The 15,403-nt window shown below is 45.7% G+C and overlaps 1 non-coding gene across 1 annotated transcript; it reads left to right on the top strand.

The window, feature by feature from the left end:
- Nucleotides 1-124: 124 nt before the first annotated feature.
- Nucleotides 125-197, top strand: trnak-cuu (transfer RNA lysine (anticodon CUU)). The gene has a single exon. It is a non-coding gene; the product is annotated as a tRNA-Lys (tRNA).
- Nucleotides 198-15,403: the final 15,206 nt, after the last annotated feature.

Here is a 15,403-nt window from a genome sequence, read left to right on the forward strand (position 1 = left end):
CAAGAAGCTGTCATTCGTTTCTTAACGGAATTTTGTCAAATCTTTACACAAATACCTTCCCGCAACCTGGTGCACACAACAGCGCCTCTAGCGATTAATAAGTTTTACCACGGTATGTGCGAAAGCCCGGCTAGCTCAGTCGGTAGAGCATGAGACTCTTAATCTCAGGGTCGTGGGTTCGAGCCCCACGTTGGGCGTCATTGTTCTTTTTGTCTCGTACTTGGTGCAGACGTTTCCTCTTTGGAGTCTGAAAACTGACAGTTATTAAACATTCAAACTCTCTGACCTCCAAAAAGCAAGCATTGATGCTTTATAATGCCACCTGAAGTAATTTTGCTTGTTTCTGACCCTCATTCAGAGTTCTTTACACACTAGAAATCTGATCCGGCTACATCTGACAAATTTTATACTGGTATGACAGGCTTATCATAAGTAAGTTAATATGTTACTTTAAAATAAAAAGTTCAGTTTGAGGTTTTTTGTTGCAAATTAACCACCAAATGTCAAGAAAATATTGAAAAATATATTAAAAATTTGAAGTGACACAGAAAGCAAAACAAGAATATGATAATTATATAATTATAGGTCAGACCTCTGCCAGATTGAACAACATAACCCCTCTCAGCTGTTGAGGTCTATCAGGAGCTTCATAAGGAAGGAGAGGGTGGCAGAAAACCAGGAGCTGAGATCCCTCAAGATGGCATTTCAGAAGCTCCGGCTAGAAATGCAGGAGCTGAGGGCTGAGGCCTTGAAGAAGGACGAAGAGAAACTGTCTCTGCAGATCAAACTGACGGCTGAGGAGGTTCTCAGAAAAAAGACGGACCTGTCCTTCCTGGAGGAAGAGCTCCAACTGAAAGACCTGTCCGTGGACCAGGCCTGCACCACCATCAGTCAGCTACAGAAGGAGCTGGAACAGAAGGACCAGGCTTTGGATGAGGCCAGGTCAAAGGTAGAGCACCTGGAGGACCACCTGCAGACTGTGCTTGAGGAGACTAGGACCAAGCTGCATCAAATGGATAGCAAAACAAGGTGGGCGTTCTTGGTTAAGGTGTGAGCTGAGTTTAGTTAAGGATTAGGTTCCATTAAAATCTCGATTCATCGTGGAAATGAATCCCGGACGATGATTGATCAGGTGAGTCTGATGCAGCACCAGCTGGGCTCCTCTGTCTGTAGGTGACATCGTGATTGGACGCCATCTTGAGACGACTCCAGAGTCGGCCAGAGAACAAGGTCGGAATTTGGATGTTGGTGATGAAGGCAGACAGATGATGCCAATGACCACATCAAAGAGATCAAAGACATCAGTCAGAGAGGGTTTGTCAGTTCGTGAGTTTGGAATTTATCTCAGAACCTCATGATGTCAGAAAGGACGTCAGCACATATGAGAATACGTCGGTGTTAAATGTTCTCACACTTGGACATCCAGTTACACACAACAACCTCAGAGAGTCTCAGAGCTTGAAAGACAAACTGTGACCTGATGAAGTCCATCAGACGCTTCATAAGGAAGGAGAGGGTGGCAGAAAACCAGGAGCTGAGATCCCTCAAGATGGCATTTCAGAAGCTCCGGCTGGAAATGCAGGAGCTGAGGGCTGAGGCCTTGAAGAAGGACGAAGAGAAACTGTCTCTGCAGATCAAACTGACGGCTGAGGAGGTTCTCAGAAAAAAGACGGAAATGAAGGTGTCCTGCCTGGAGGAAGAGCTCGACGTGATAGAGCAGGATGTGGCTGAGGCCAAGTCAACTATGAGGAAGCTCCAGGAAGCATTGGAGACGATGAGGAATCTTGCCAATGACAAATTGAGAGAAAAGACCCTGGCTGTTCTTGAGGCCAGGTCCAAGACAGAGCAGCTAGAGGACGACCTGCAACACAAGGACCTCGCTGTGAATGAGGCCAGGTTGAAGGTGGAGCAGCTCCAGAAGGAGCTGCAACTGAAGGACCTGGCTGTGAACCAGGCCTGCACCACCATCAGTCAGCTCCAGAAGCAGCTGGAACACAAGGACCAGGCTTTGCATGGGGCCAGGTCACATTCCCAGCACCTTCAGGGACTCCTTCAGAGGCTTCTCAAGAAGGCCAGGACAGAGCTGCATTCCATGGACTTGGCTGTGGAGCCGACCAGGGCCAACATACAGGAGCTACAGGGGGAGGTGCTGAGCAACGACCAGGCCATGAACGAGGCCATGTCAACCGTCTGGCAGCAGCAGCAAGAACTGGAGATGCTGGAAGGTCAGGCCTGTGAGGAGCTGCCACAGGAGGAGCTGACTGTGGACCAGGTCAGGTCAGGAACCAGGGAGGATGAAGCTCAGGAGGAGCTGGGCACAGCAAGAAAAGCCCATCAAGACCTGGACATGAGGGCGCGACTGCCAAAGCACAGGGAGTCGTCAGAGCAGGAGCTCATCTTAGCTACCAAGACCAGCGATCTGGAGTCCTCAAATAAAAGGAACAACCAGGAAGAGCAGACAAAGAAGAAGAGCAAGAAGAAGGAGAGAAACTGGCTGTTGAGGCTTTTCAAACGAGGCTCCAAATGACCAGTTCATCATGAGTTGATATGTTTATTGTTTATTGCTGATAAAACAAAAACTGTTGAATCATTGAAGAGTCTGTGTATTTGCTTCACATGGCTGCTGTTTGTATTTGAAATAAAGGAAATTAAAACAACAGTACTTTATCAGCATGTTTGTGTGTGTGTGTGTGTGTGTGTGCGTGTGTGTGTGTGTGTGTGTGTGTGCGTGTGTGTGTGCGCGCGTGTGTGTGTGTGTGTGTGTGTGTGTGTGTGTGTGTGTGTGTGTGTGTGTGTGTGTGTGATGGTGTTGTTGCCTAATGGAGCCCTCTCAGGTATAGGTGTTCCCTCTAGCAGGAGCCTTGATCTCCATAGCGACCAAAGACCAGTCCTAATGCAGCAAAACAAGGTGGGCGTTCTTGGTTAAGGTGTGAGCTGAGTTTAGTTAAGGTTAGGATTAGGATTAGGATTAGGATTAGGATTAGGGCTCAGGTCAGGCTGTTCATGTCAAGGAACGTCAATTGAATGTGCTACTAAGGACAGCAAACCTTTATGTATTTGTGTGTGTGTGTGTGTGTGTGTGTGTGTGTGTGTGTGTGTGTGTGTGTGTGTGTGTAAACTCACTGGTTGTGTAACAGTTCCTATTGGAGCCTACATGATATTTTTGGTTGATTTAATATTTGGATAATAATTTGGGTTGATATGTGGATGAAGGGGTTATTTACATTATTGACAGGTGTTGTAAGGAGGTTCAGGTTAATTCCTTTCACTTGGAGATGTGTGGATGTTTTTAAGTTAAAAGGTCGCATACATGACCTTTAACGCGGATGGTTTTGGGGTGGGTGGCTGATGTGAGAGGGTCGGGTCAGTCGTTATGGAGTGGAGCCGCACAGTTTTTAGACCTCTTTTTCTCTGTCCTTTCATTTTTAACGTGTTGAATTTTTTGTATCGTGCTTGGTTTGTTGGAGTAAACTGCCAACGACAAAGAAGGATTCGTGTGGAGGTTTTTTTGTTTTTCGTCAAGTGGAAGGCGAGGGAGGAGAGCGTCAAGCTCATGGGGTCAAAGATCAGGAACCTACAGTTCCATTAAAATCTCGATTCATCGTGGAAATGAATCCCGGACGATGATTGATCAGGTGAGTCTGATGCAGCACCAGCTGGGCTCCTCTGTCTGTAGGTGACGTTGTGATTGGACGCCATCTTGAGACGACTCCAGAGTCGGCCAGAGAACAAGGTCGGAATTTGGATGTTGGTGATGAAGGCAGACAGATGATGCCAATGACCACATCAAAGAGATCAAAGACATCAGTCAGAGAGGGTTCGTCAGTTCGTGAGTTTGGAATTTATCTCAGAACCTCATGATGTCAGAAAGGACGTCAGCACATATGAGAATACGTCGGTGTTAAATGTTCTCACACTTGGACATCCAGTTAGACACAACAACCTCAGAGAGTCTCAGAGCTTGAAAGACAAACTGTGACCTGATGAAGTCCATCAGACGCTTCATAAGGAAGGAGAGGGTGGCAGAAAACCAGGAGCTGAGATCCCTCAAGATGGCATTTCAGAAGCTCCGGCTAGAAATGCAGGAGCTGAGGGCTGAGGCCTTGAAGAAGGACGAAGAGAAACTGTCTCTGCAGATCAAACTGACGGCTGAGGAGGTTCTCAGAAAAAAGACGGAAATGAAGGTGTCCTGCCTGGAGGAAGAGCTCGACGTGATAGAGCAGGATGTGGCTGAGGCCAAGTCAACTATGAGGAAGCTCCAGGAAGCATTGGAGACGATGAGGAATCTTGCCAATGAAAAATTGAGAGAAAAGACCCTGGCTGTTCTTGAGGCCAGGTCCAAGACAGAGCAGCTAGAGGACGACCTGCAACACAAGGACCTCGCTGTGAATGAGGCCAGGTTGAAGGTGGAGCAGCTCCAGAAGGAGCTGCAACTGAAGGACCTGGCTGTGAACCAGGCCTGCACCACCATCAGTCAGCTCCAGAAGGAGCTGGAACACAAGGACCAGGCTTTGCATGGGGCCAGGTCACATTCCCAGCACCTTCAGGGACTCCTTCAGAGGCTTCTCAAGAAGACCAGGACAGAGCTGCATTCCATGGACTTGGCTGTGGAGCCGACCAGGGCCAACATACAGGAGCTACAGGGGGAGGTGCTGAGCAACGACCAGGCCGTGAACGAGGCCATGTCAACCCTCTGGCAGCAGCAGCAAGAACTGGAGATGCTGGAAGGTCAGGCTTGTGAGGAGCTGCCACAGGAGGAGCTGACTGTGGACCAGGTCAGGTCAGGAACCAGGGAGGATGAAGCTCAGGAGGAGCTGGGCACAGCAAGAAAAGCCCATCAAGACCTGGACATGAGGGCGCGACTGCCAAAGCACAGGGAGTCGTCAGAGCAGGAGCTCATCTTAGCCACCAAGACCAGCGATCTGGAGTCCTCAAGTAAAAGGAACAACCAGGAAGAGCAGACAAAGAAGAAGAGCAAGAAGAAGGAGAGAAACTGGCTGTTGAGGCTTTTCAAACGAGGCTCCAAATGACCAGTTCATCATGAGTTGTTATGTTTATTGTTTATTGCTGATAAAACAAAAACTGTTGAATCATTGAAGAGTCTGTGTATTTGCTTCACATGGCTGCTGTTTGTATTTGAAATAAAGGAAATTAAAACAACAGTACTTTATCAGCATGTTTGTGTGTGTGTGTGTGTGTGTGTGTGTGTGTATGCGTGTGTGTGTGTGTGTGTGTGTGTGTGTGTGTGTGTGTGTGTGTGTGTGTGTGTGTGTGTGTGTGTGTGTGTGTGTGTGTGTGTGTGAGAACATGTGTGATGGTGTTGTTGCCTAATGGAGCCCTCTCAGGTATAAGTGTTCACTCTAGCAGGAGCCTTGATCTCCATAGCGACCAAAGACCAGTCCTAATGCAGCAAAACAAGGTGGGCGTTCTTGGTTAAGGTGTGAGCTGAGTTTAGTTAAGGTTAGGATTAGGATTAGGATTAGGATTAGGATTAGGGCTCAGGTCAGGCTGTTCATGTCAAGGAACGTCAATTGAATGTGCTACTAAGGACAGCAAACCTTTATGTATTTGTGTGTGTGTGTGTGTGTGTGTGTGTGTGTGTGTGTGTGTGTGTGTGTGTGCATGCGTGTGCGTGTGCTTTTCAACGAGTCTTCCAGTGGCAGAGGCAAAAGTATCTTATTCTTTTACACGTCTCCTCTTTCCACACTGCTGTTCCCAAAGACCACCTTTCAATCACATCCTCCTGTTTCTCTTGACAGTGACGCCGGCCCCCTGCTCTCCCTTGTGTTGTGTTTTTGTGTGTACTTCACTTGAAGCTTCCTCGGTTTTATATATCACCCTGACAAAGAAACTCTCGCTGCCATTGGCTGGAGGAAATTAGCATTGAGCTCCTGATTGGGTAGAGGTTTGACAGTGATTGATTGACCTCCTGGTGATTGGGTTCCTAAACTGTGATGTCAGAGAGAGAGAGAGAGAGAGAGAGAGAGAGAGAGAGAGAGAGAGAGAGTGGGAGGGACCCTGGGCCGCCATACTATAGAGGAGAGAGAGATATCTGCATTGAGGTAAAAACTCTCTCTCTCTCTCGCTCTCTCTCTCTCTCTCTCTCTCTCTCTCTCTCTCTCTCTCTCTCTCTCTCTCTCTCTCTCTCTCTCTCCCAGTCCATTTAACTAAAATAGAGCAGTGCTCTTCATTTCAGTCCACCATGTATGACAAGGACTTTGGTCTTGGGCGTACTGTCGAGTGGCAGTGACCACGTCCCTCTGCATCCTGGATGATCAAATCTGTGTTTTCTGTGTGTCCCTAGAGTGTCACTTGGGTGACTCACCCTCACCCTGGGCTGCACGTTTAGGTTGGGAGCAAAAGCTGAAATGTTCATTGATGTACATTTCCCCCTTTCGATGAATGTATGAATATACAGATGAATAAATACATGTATTTATGTGCTGTGACCCCGTACTTCAGCACTGCTGGGTGGATACACCCACAGGAGTGTTTGGCTGGCTCGTGACTACGACAGCACTGAGATCAGATCAACTGGAGCACAAACCTGACCATAATCTACATTTTTCTTTCTGTCAAACAACAAGACCAACACAAGGACAACTGACGATGTACTCCACTCTCAAGCGCTGACAATTTTGACGTGACCTTAAAACGTGCAGTGGGATTAGACAGAGCGTTCAAAGCAGATTCATAACATTTTGTTCCTAAACTGAGGTAAGTCCATTTTCCACTCGGCCATAAATTTTCCAGCTAAACAGACTTTGAGTCAATCGTCAAAAATACAAAGCCAGCAGGTTGTCAAGAATGATTAAACAACTTGGAAATCCTGTGAGAGGCTGTTTTGTCTCTGTTGCTGAGACTTTCTAACGTTCTGTAACAGGATTAAGTTGTATTTCAACAGCAGTGGCGTAAAAGCGGGGATCTCAGCTCTCTATCAGGCCAAGAACTCTGCCTGCTCACCATCACCTTTAATGTGCTGTGGAAATGTAATTATGTTGTTTTCCTCCAGCAAGATCCAGCTGGAACAGCTCTGGATGTAAAAATTAATTAGCACCTTCAAAATGCTGAGTCCGTGGCACCATAAGGAGACAAGTGACAGCAGAGGAGACCCTGCCAACAACAGCTGGCAGCCAGAAACCCCCGAAATCTCCAGAGAGACCGAGAGACCCCAGAGAAATCTGAAAACCCCCGGAGACCCCAAAGAGAGAGCCAGTGAAAACTTCATTAAAGGGACAGTTCACCCAAAACTGAAAACGCAGTCATCATCTACTCACTGTACTGCGGATGGAAGAATGGGTGAAGCTTTTGGTCCACAAAACTGGATTTCACAGGAGAAATGTTGCAATAACCTCCCAAACAACTGAGGTGGCAGGTGACCAACTTTTAAACTTACAAAAATACATAATAAAACCAAATAATGACACAGAGATATCAGTTTTTGTTGGGTAGATTCATTGAAGTCAGAACTCAATGAGGATCCTTTGACCAAGTCCCCGGTTCAATGACTCTATCGCTAATTGGGCGGCGTGGCTCAGGTAGAGTGGCCGTCCAGCAACCGAAGGGTCGCTGGTTCAATCCTCAACCCCAGTGACCACGTCCAAGTGTCCTTGAGCAAGATACTGGACCCATAATTGCTCCTGATGAGTAGGTTGGTGCCTTGCATGGCAGCCTCCACCATCAGTGTGTGTGTTTGTGTGTGCGTGCGTGTGAACGGGTGAATGAGACGACACTGTGAAGAGCTTGGAGCGCCGCTAAAGGAGAGGAGTGCTCTATAAATTGAGTCCATTCATGTCTGGTCATTTTTAGTACAAAAACACTTGGCTGAGTTGAAGGAACCCTTGTGGCTTTGGTTAAAGTTGCACAGCCTGTACACTCCAACAGAGCTACAGCCCCGACCATCACACCGGTGCAGACTATGTTACATTTTAACCACGCACAGCATCACATGACCTTGTTGAACCAGACAGTGTGTGTGATGAGCTTCAGTGATTCATGTAGTTGTGTTGTTTGGTCCCAACATCACCACAGCTGATAACTCTTCCTGCAGCTGGAGCTGGGAGGATGAAGCCTGATCATTCAAACTACAGACTTGTGCTGGCTGAGTTGGCTACTCCCAGTTAGCTCAAAACTATTCATCAAAAGCAACACCAGAGTAGGTCATGGTTGGCTGCTTCCAGGTAACGTTCACCAACTTGAGTGCCGATGATTAAAATGAATCTTCTTGAGTTTGCTCATTTATTTGACCAGATGGCTCAAATTATGTGAACTGAGTCGTTTCATGATTGTTGTGTGGTACTCAAACATTAACAACTGTACATCGGAGAATCAGAATCTCTACATTTTTCAAAAACCACTAAGAATCCAATAAAACCTTGAACTCTAGTTGCCTCTAAAATGAAATAACAGACCTCAACGGGCCTCCAGAAACCTCTGACACCAGAACCTGTCCTGAGGACAGAACCAGAAAATGGCAAACCTGTCTTGAGTTGGAGTGATCTCTAGATCCCATTAAAACACGCTTAGACAAACCTCAACAAATGGACTGGTTTGACACGTTCTGTTTCAGTTCACATCTGACTGGTTCTTTGCCAGCTCCAATCGTTTCTCAGTCAACAGCGAAAAGGGCAACACAGCACATGACCTCCACATACTGGGCAGCGCTCTTCCTAGGAATACAACCAAGACAAATAAGCATCTCACTCTGTCTTCCTCTCCATATATATTCATATATGTGTATGTGTGTGTGTGTGTGTGTGTGTGTGTGTGTGTGTGTGTGTGTGTGTGTGTGTGTGTATAAAACCCTGGTCTTATGCCATCATCTTTGGCCAAAGATCATGTGTTCACCAAGATGAATGACTCAGTGAAGGTCATCCACCTCCCTGTGTTTTCTCTGCCGTGAAACCAGCCTGTTTTTTTTTTTTTTTTAATGAGAAGTAGAAAGCTTGTTGAAATGTGTGGGGCTGAAGGTAAATAGCTGTCAAAAAATAATAAGTACATACAGATACCTGAAAATGTACTTACAAATGATTTTAAAAGTCCTCTCTACAGAGTAAACATACCTGTCTTAGCACGAATGACTTCACCAGTGCTGCAGACGCGTGTTCTTCCGTTGTGCCACACGCGTCACATCTTGAATGATGTTGCATACTTAAGAAAGTGAGAGTCAAAACTTTATCTTCTCCCTTAAAGTTGAACCTCTCCTTAAAGGTTGAACTTTGGTCTCATACTGCAGTATGAGGTCTTGGAAAAACACATTTACTGCACTGAGTGAAACATTTTCAAAATGCAGAGTAGTATGAAATAATACACACATGCACACACACACTCTCTCTCTCACACACACACACACACACACACACACACACACACACACACACACACACACACACAGACATTATAAATGATCCCATGTGCTTGAAAAAACAAATGATTTCCACGCAGGATCTGAGTTCTGATTGGAGAAACCCAAAACCAGCCAACAGAAAAACATACAGCTGCAATTAGCAGCAGCCGCACCATTTATCCTAGTGTGGAGGTAAACACAGAGAGGCTGGTTGGAGCAGAAGAAGGTGGGGGAGGTGTGTGTGTGTGTGGGGGGGGGGCAGTGCTGCACACAAACTTCACAAAAATCTGTCAGGGTTGACCAAGAAAAAATAAATGACGTTCCACCTGAGTTTTTTGTCTGCTAAAGACGACGTCGATGGAAGAAAGCTGGGTGTCTTTTGGAGAGTGGAGGATGAGCTGAGGAGCGATGCAGCTGCTCCGGGGTCCGCTGGTACTGAGGGTCCCGCCAGACAGTGCAGGATGGAGACGCTGTGGCTGCTGATTATTGTTCCAGCATCATTTGGGATTTTTGCAGGAACTTCACCCCAACAAGGCTCACTATGAGTGGCAGAGGCGTTCTGGGTGGTTCTAATCATTCGCTGCAGAACCTCCCTGTCCCGGGCCGTACCCAAATTAATATCTGATGTTTGCAATCACTGTCCTTTCCTTTCCAGTCATGGCGGACACAGCAATTGTGCTTTACACAGAGAAATCAGCTATAAACAATGTTCATGCTGCTTGGGAACCTATTTTGTTGAGTGTTACTCGTGGGAGAGTTCAGGAGAACCTCCTGGAACTTCGTTTGAAGTGAAACAACTTATTTGAGAATCTAAATTTTCTCTGTAAGCTCTTGGCTCTTATTAACTAAATGTATTTGAATTAATATCATCGTTTTACAGCATGTTTCCACCACCTGGACAGGTTTAAATTATTCATTCTAAAGCTGCTGTCACGTTTGTGATGCATGTACTTTATTCTTCTGACCACTAGATGATGCTAAAATCCAGTTTCCACACGTACAGCACAGACCTGCGCATCTAAAACCCCAGTAAAGAGCATTTTACCATATATTTTAAAGAACTCTTACTGATGCTGATGCTCTTACTGATGAACTGATGCTATTTGGTGGGTTTTTACCGTTTATATCGTTTTTTGGAAAGCTGCTCTGAAGAGTGTCTTCATCAGTTGAGATATTTCAATTATCTCTCCGTCGAGGGTTTTCTCCTCTTAAACACACGACTCCATCATTTATTGTCGGATGAGAAGTCTTGTGCATGAAGGATGTAGAGGACAGGAGGGACATTCCAGGAGTTGCCCTCACACACACAGAAGTGTCCACAAGGTGGCAGTGATGCTCAGCCGCTGGAGCTGGTTGTAGATTATGAACGGGGTTCCACCCTAAAACCTAACAGCAACAAATGGAACGTGAGTTTCCTGAAGCTGCAGGACAGGAAATAACCGAAGAAGTGAAAGTTTTGACTGGAAGTTGTCAGGAAGAAATTTTCGGATCAATACATGAGGATTTGAATGGAATGTATTGCAACAGTGAAATCAAGGGATCATGCTCTCAAGAATATGTTTCATACATGAAAGAGAGCAAATCGTACCAAGAAAACACGACAAGGCGACCATGATGGGGCCGTTCTCACACGCGTGAGAGGTGGAAGTTCTCCGTTTAGGCTGATTTCATGTCTCAGGAGTTCAGTGAGGTTTTAACTGATAAAGTTGTTTCTTTTTTGTGTGTCGAATACAAATTATGGAGTGTGTCAGTGGTTGGCCATCACACTAGTGTGATATTACACACAGTTACTAAAAATACTGCATTGTACATTTGAAGCCATTTTTAGAACTTACATATGAACTCATATTACATCAAATGTGTTATTGAAGGTGTCCTAATGTCAAGATGTGTTGTGTTTCAGTACCAAATATAAACATATATAAACTGATTAGGAAGCCATATCCACATCATTTTCTGGAATACTCCTTTGACTTGTTTTTCAGAACGACTGCTAGGAGGCCATGATGTGTACAGGCCTGGAACACGTATGTGAATATATGTCAAAACTGCAAGATATACAAGACTTGGACGGAGTAAATGTGTGTGAGTACGAGCGTTCATTAGAATTATGCTGTCATCACCATCAAGTTATGAGTTGCCGAGTCAACTGTGGCGCCTCAGACACGCGCACACACACAAACACACACACACACACACACACACACACACACACACACACACACACACACACACAGAGTCATTGAATGAATGGCTGTCAGTTCTGCTTGTCTGAAGTGACCAAAGGGTGTTTGGAACAAAGGGGGCGTGACAGACCTCTTTGATTGGTCATGGCAGACTTTGACTGACATGTTGTGGCAGCTGGGTAGAGTATGTATGTGTGTGTGTGCGTGTGTGTGTGTGTGTGTGTATGTGTGTATGTGTGTGCGTGTGTGTATGTGTGCGTGAGTCCGCGTGCGTGTCTGAGATGAAGGCAGTAATTCAGAACCCAAATATGCCGCCTCCAACCATATAAGAACTTCCCCTCCTCTTACAGGTCTGGTGTCTCCAAGGCAGGAGAAGTACAGGAAGAAGGTTCTGCCTTCTTCTTTAAATATCTTCTATGTTTCCGACTTTCTTCATCAGCCTGCAAGTTGGATCAAGTGGATCACATGCTCACCAACCCAAGCCCACCTCCTCTGAAGGGTTGGGGTGCAGCTGATAGTTGTTGAATTCTCCAGGTCGACTTATCCAGCCTCAACAAGTGAGGTGTAAACGTCTCCAGTTTGGAATGATTGCTCTCTTTTCGGGGACCACACCAAATCTCCAACATGACTCTGCTCACTCTTTATTTATTTTCAGTTAAATGAGATGAATTGTAACCCTAACAACCCAGACTCTTGGCAGGCGGCCATCTGCCTCAACCAAATGGGTCGAGAGAGAAACCAATCTTCATCAAAACAAAGCGACTCCACCGTACCACCAACAACAAATCAGTGAGCTGGAGAACTGTTTGGTTTGAATACGAGGCAGAGAGACCAGTCAGGTCCGGGTGTCACACCTCGACAAACCTGAGGGTCGTTAGCTGACCAACGTAATTTATTCATTTATTCATGTTATTTGGTCTTGATGATGATGTGCAGTGAAGATAAATAATTTACATCGTACAGCTCCAGTATAAGTCAGTCTTTTTTTTCCATATGAGGAATATTCTAAACCAGTACCAGTCCAGTGTGTCAGTGTGCGTGTGTGTGGGATAAACTGGCTTCTACCACATACGGACGTGCTCCACATGCCAGCTGTAAATGTGTTTGCATAATTTATGAGCAAAATACAGCTAATTGTTACCACTTGTACACAGTCAGTCACCAGCGTCGGTCATTATTAACTTACCATTCAATGAAATCCACACACACACACACACACACACACACACATGATCAAGAGTCAGTGTTCATTTATAATCAATCTGAGATGCTTGACAGTAGCTGTAAATAAACATACCTCCACGCGCACGTGTGTGTGTGTGTGTGTGTGTGTGTGTGTGTGTGTGTGTGATTTCCATATGGCTAGTGTAGAATGAGAAGCAGGAAAGTAGTCCCAGCATCTATCCATCATTTTGACCGTGCCGCAGTCCACCAGCCATGAATTGCCTACTCAATCTGAATGCGTGTGTGCGTTCGTATGTGTTTGAGTGTGTGTGTGTGCTAGTGATTATTAGCCCCTCTGATTGGTTGTAATGTCTAACACATGGTTGTCACTGTGAAAACGTGAAGATAATGTTTCCTGCAACACATGGATACAAGTTCAAGTTTTCCCAAGTTTTATATGGAATGGCTGATCTTGGTGTGAGCAGGTTTCGTTCAGCTGACGTGAAGTTGGCGAATCAGACGGAGGGTCTGAATGTGCTGCTCTCCTGTCAATGTCCACCAAGCTCCGACGCTTGAGAGTCACAGGAGTTTTTGTTATTATTTCACAAAACAAAATCATACTAAAACCGAAATTAAATGATTTTAAAATGTCAATAAAGAACGTAACTAAAGTACCAACAGAAGGGAAAAGAAAACTGAGGTGTGTCATCAGCTCATTGAGACAGAATCATGGTTCCAGTGCTAACAGAGCTACAATCAAATGAGGAAAGCTATGGAATCAATCTGTCCTGAACCGGCAGCCTCGCCTCCTCCCCGTGCTGCAGTCCATTGTTCAGCTCATGTGCTGCAGCACCTGGGAACCCAGCAGCAGATCACGTAGTCTCAGGAACCCAAAGGGGAAAATAGAGTCAGTATGTCCGATCCACACAGATATTCCTGCTGTCGAATTACTACAAAAAACTACACGAGTCCTCAGACGATCGTCCAGTGAAGAGGTCTGTTTTCTGATCTTGGACTCACATCACTTTAGCTTCTAGCTGCTTCACTACATCCTAGCAGCTCACGAGAACGTTTAAATTACAGAAGAAAACTTAGGAATAACAAACTAAAACCCAATAAAACTCAGGAAAACCAAAACGAATAATTGATAATCCTCCCAAAGAACAGAAGGGTCGCATGAAGATTACAAACATTGGAGATCATAAGCCCTTTGTTGAATTCAGCTGAGACTCTGTCACATTTCTCTCTCATAAAACTGCGGCTTCCCCATTTACTTGGTTTTAAAAGAAAAAACAGTCGTCCCTGCAACTTTGAGGACTTACAGCAAAAAGTGGGAGCACTGCCATGTGGACCTGCACACTCTTTACTAGACGTGATGCTTCACCTGTTTATCTGAACGTTTGCTTTCAAGACACAATCTGCTCTTAATTCAGGTGCCAATAAAACTGAACTGAAACTGAGCACTGAGACTCCTCTCTGCTGGTCAGAGGGTGGAACTGCAGGCACGTCAGGTCCGTATGTGCAGGTCTCCGGCTGGGAAGTTTAATATTGTGATATTCTCTTAAGTAATTCAACAAGGAGTGCGTTAGCAGCTAAATGCAACATAGATGGATTTAAAACCAGACACTCCCACATTCCCTGCTGCACCTCTGATTATGATGTGTCTCTCTGGCTCTCTGTCTTTCTCATTCTCACTTTTCTTCTCAGTCCCCTCGTTCCCAGATGGAGAGAATGTCTCCCCCTGCAGTCACATTTGACCTTCAAGTGCTATGATTGGTCCAAAGGTCAAACAGCTGGCTTCTGATTGGTGGGGGGGTCATTCCTCTGGCCTCTGTAGATCCACCCCCATCCATCACTGTCACTGCGGCTTCTGTTGACACTATTGTTAAAAGCCGCTGGTATGTAACCAATGTGTGTAGATGCTATTTACTTCAGGATTATTTGCCATGTGGCTTGTTTAATCAACAAGGAAACAATCTGGCTGTCTAAATGTTGCTCGCTCTCTGGAGATTAGCACCGCAATACCACTGATGTGTCAGATGTTCTCACGTCGCCCTCGCATGGAAAATGAGCGAGTCGCCTCGATGTCACCAACAGTTCCAGTTCCAGTTCGACAAAAACTAAATGGCAGAACTGATCCAGATCTGTTCTGTCAGACCATTTCTTGCCTAATCCTGGTGTCAGATACTGAAGCCCCACCCCCAGGTGAGTGGGTGGGCACCCATCCACCCTCCACCATCCCCCCGTGAGTGTGTGTGAATGAGGCAACATGGTGCTGTTGACTCTGGACCGTTTAAACGACGTTGTCGCAGAGTAAAACCTTCAGATTTTCAGTTGACGTTTCTGGCTTCATGCATCCGAGTTAAACAACTTCTGACTGTCGCGGTGAAAGTCAGTGTTTTCTACATCATCGTCGTCATCTGATCCAGTACCATGTGATATCTGGGGAGGGTTTCTCTTCTACCTTTAAAATGTCAGATGGTCGATTTTTGTCCCCCAGATTGACAAGAAGTCACCATTCAGGGTCTTATGTTTCAGACATTCCAGGCGTGTTCCCCTGGACCCCCTAAACTGCTTTGGTCCAGAACGTAAAGCCTCATATGCTTCACCCAGCAGCTGCCATTGTGCAGGCTGCTGTATCATGATAAGAGAAATACGAACCAAAACCATTCCAAATAGTTCAGAAGTGATCTTGACCATGAGCACG

Source organism: Aulostomus chinensis, chromosome 18, assembly GCF_037954235.1.
Source record: "Aulostomus chinensis isolate RoL2024-O1b breed Wild chromosome 18, RoL_Achi_v1.0, whole genome shotgun sequence".
Lineage (NCBI taxonomy): Eukaryota > Metazoa > Chordata > Actinopteri > Syngnathiformes > Aulostomidae > Aulostomus > Aulostomus chinensis.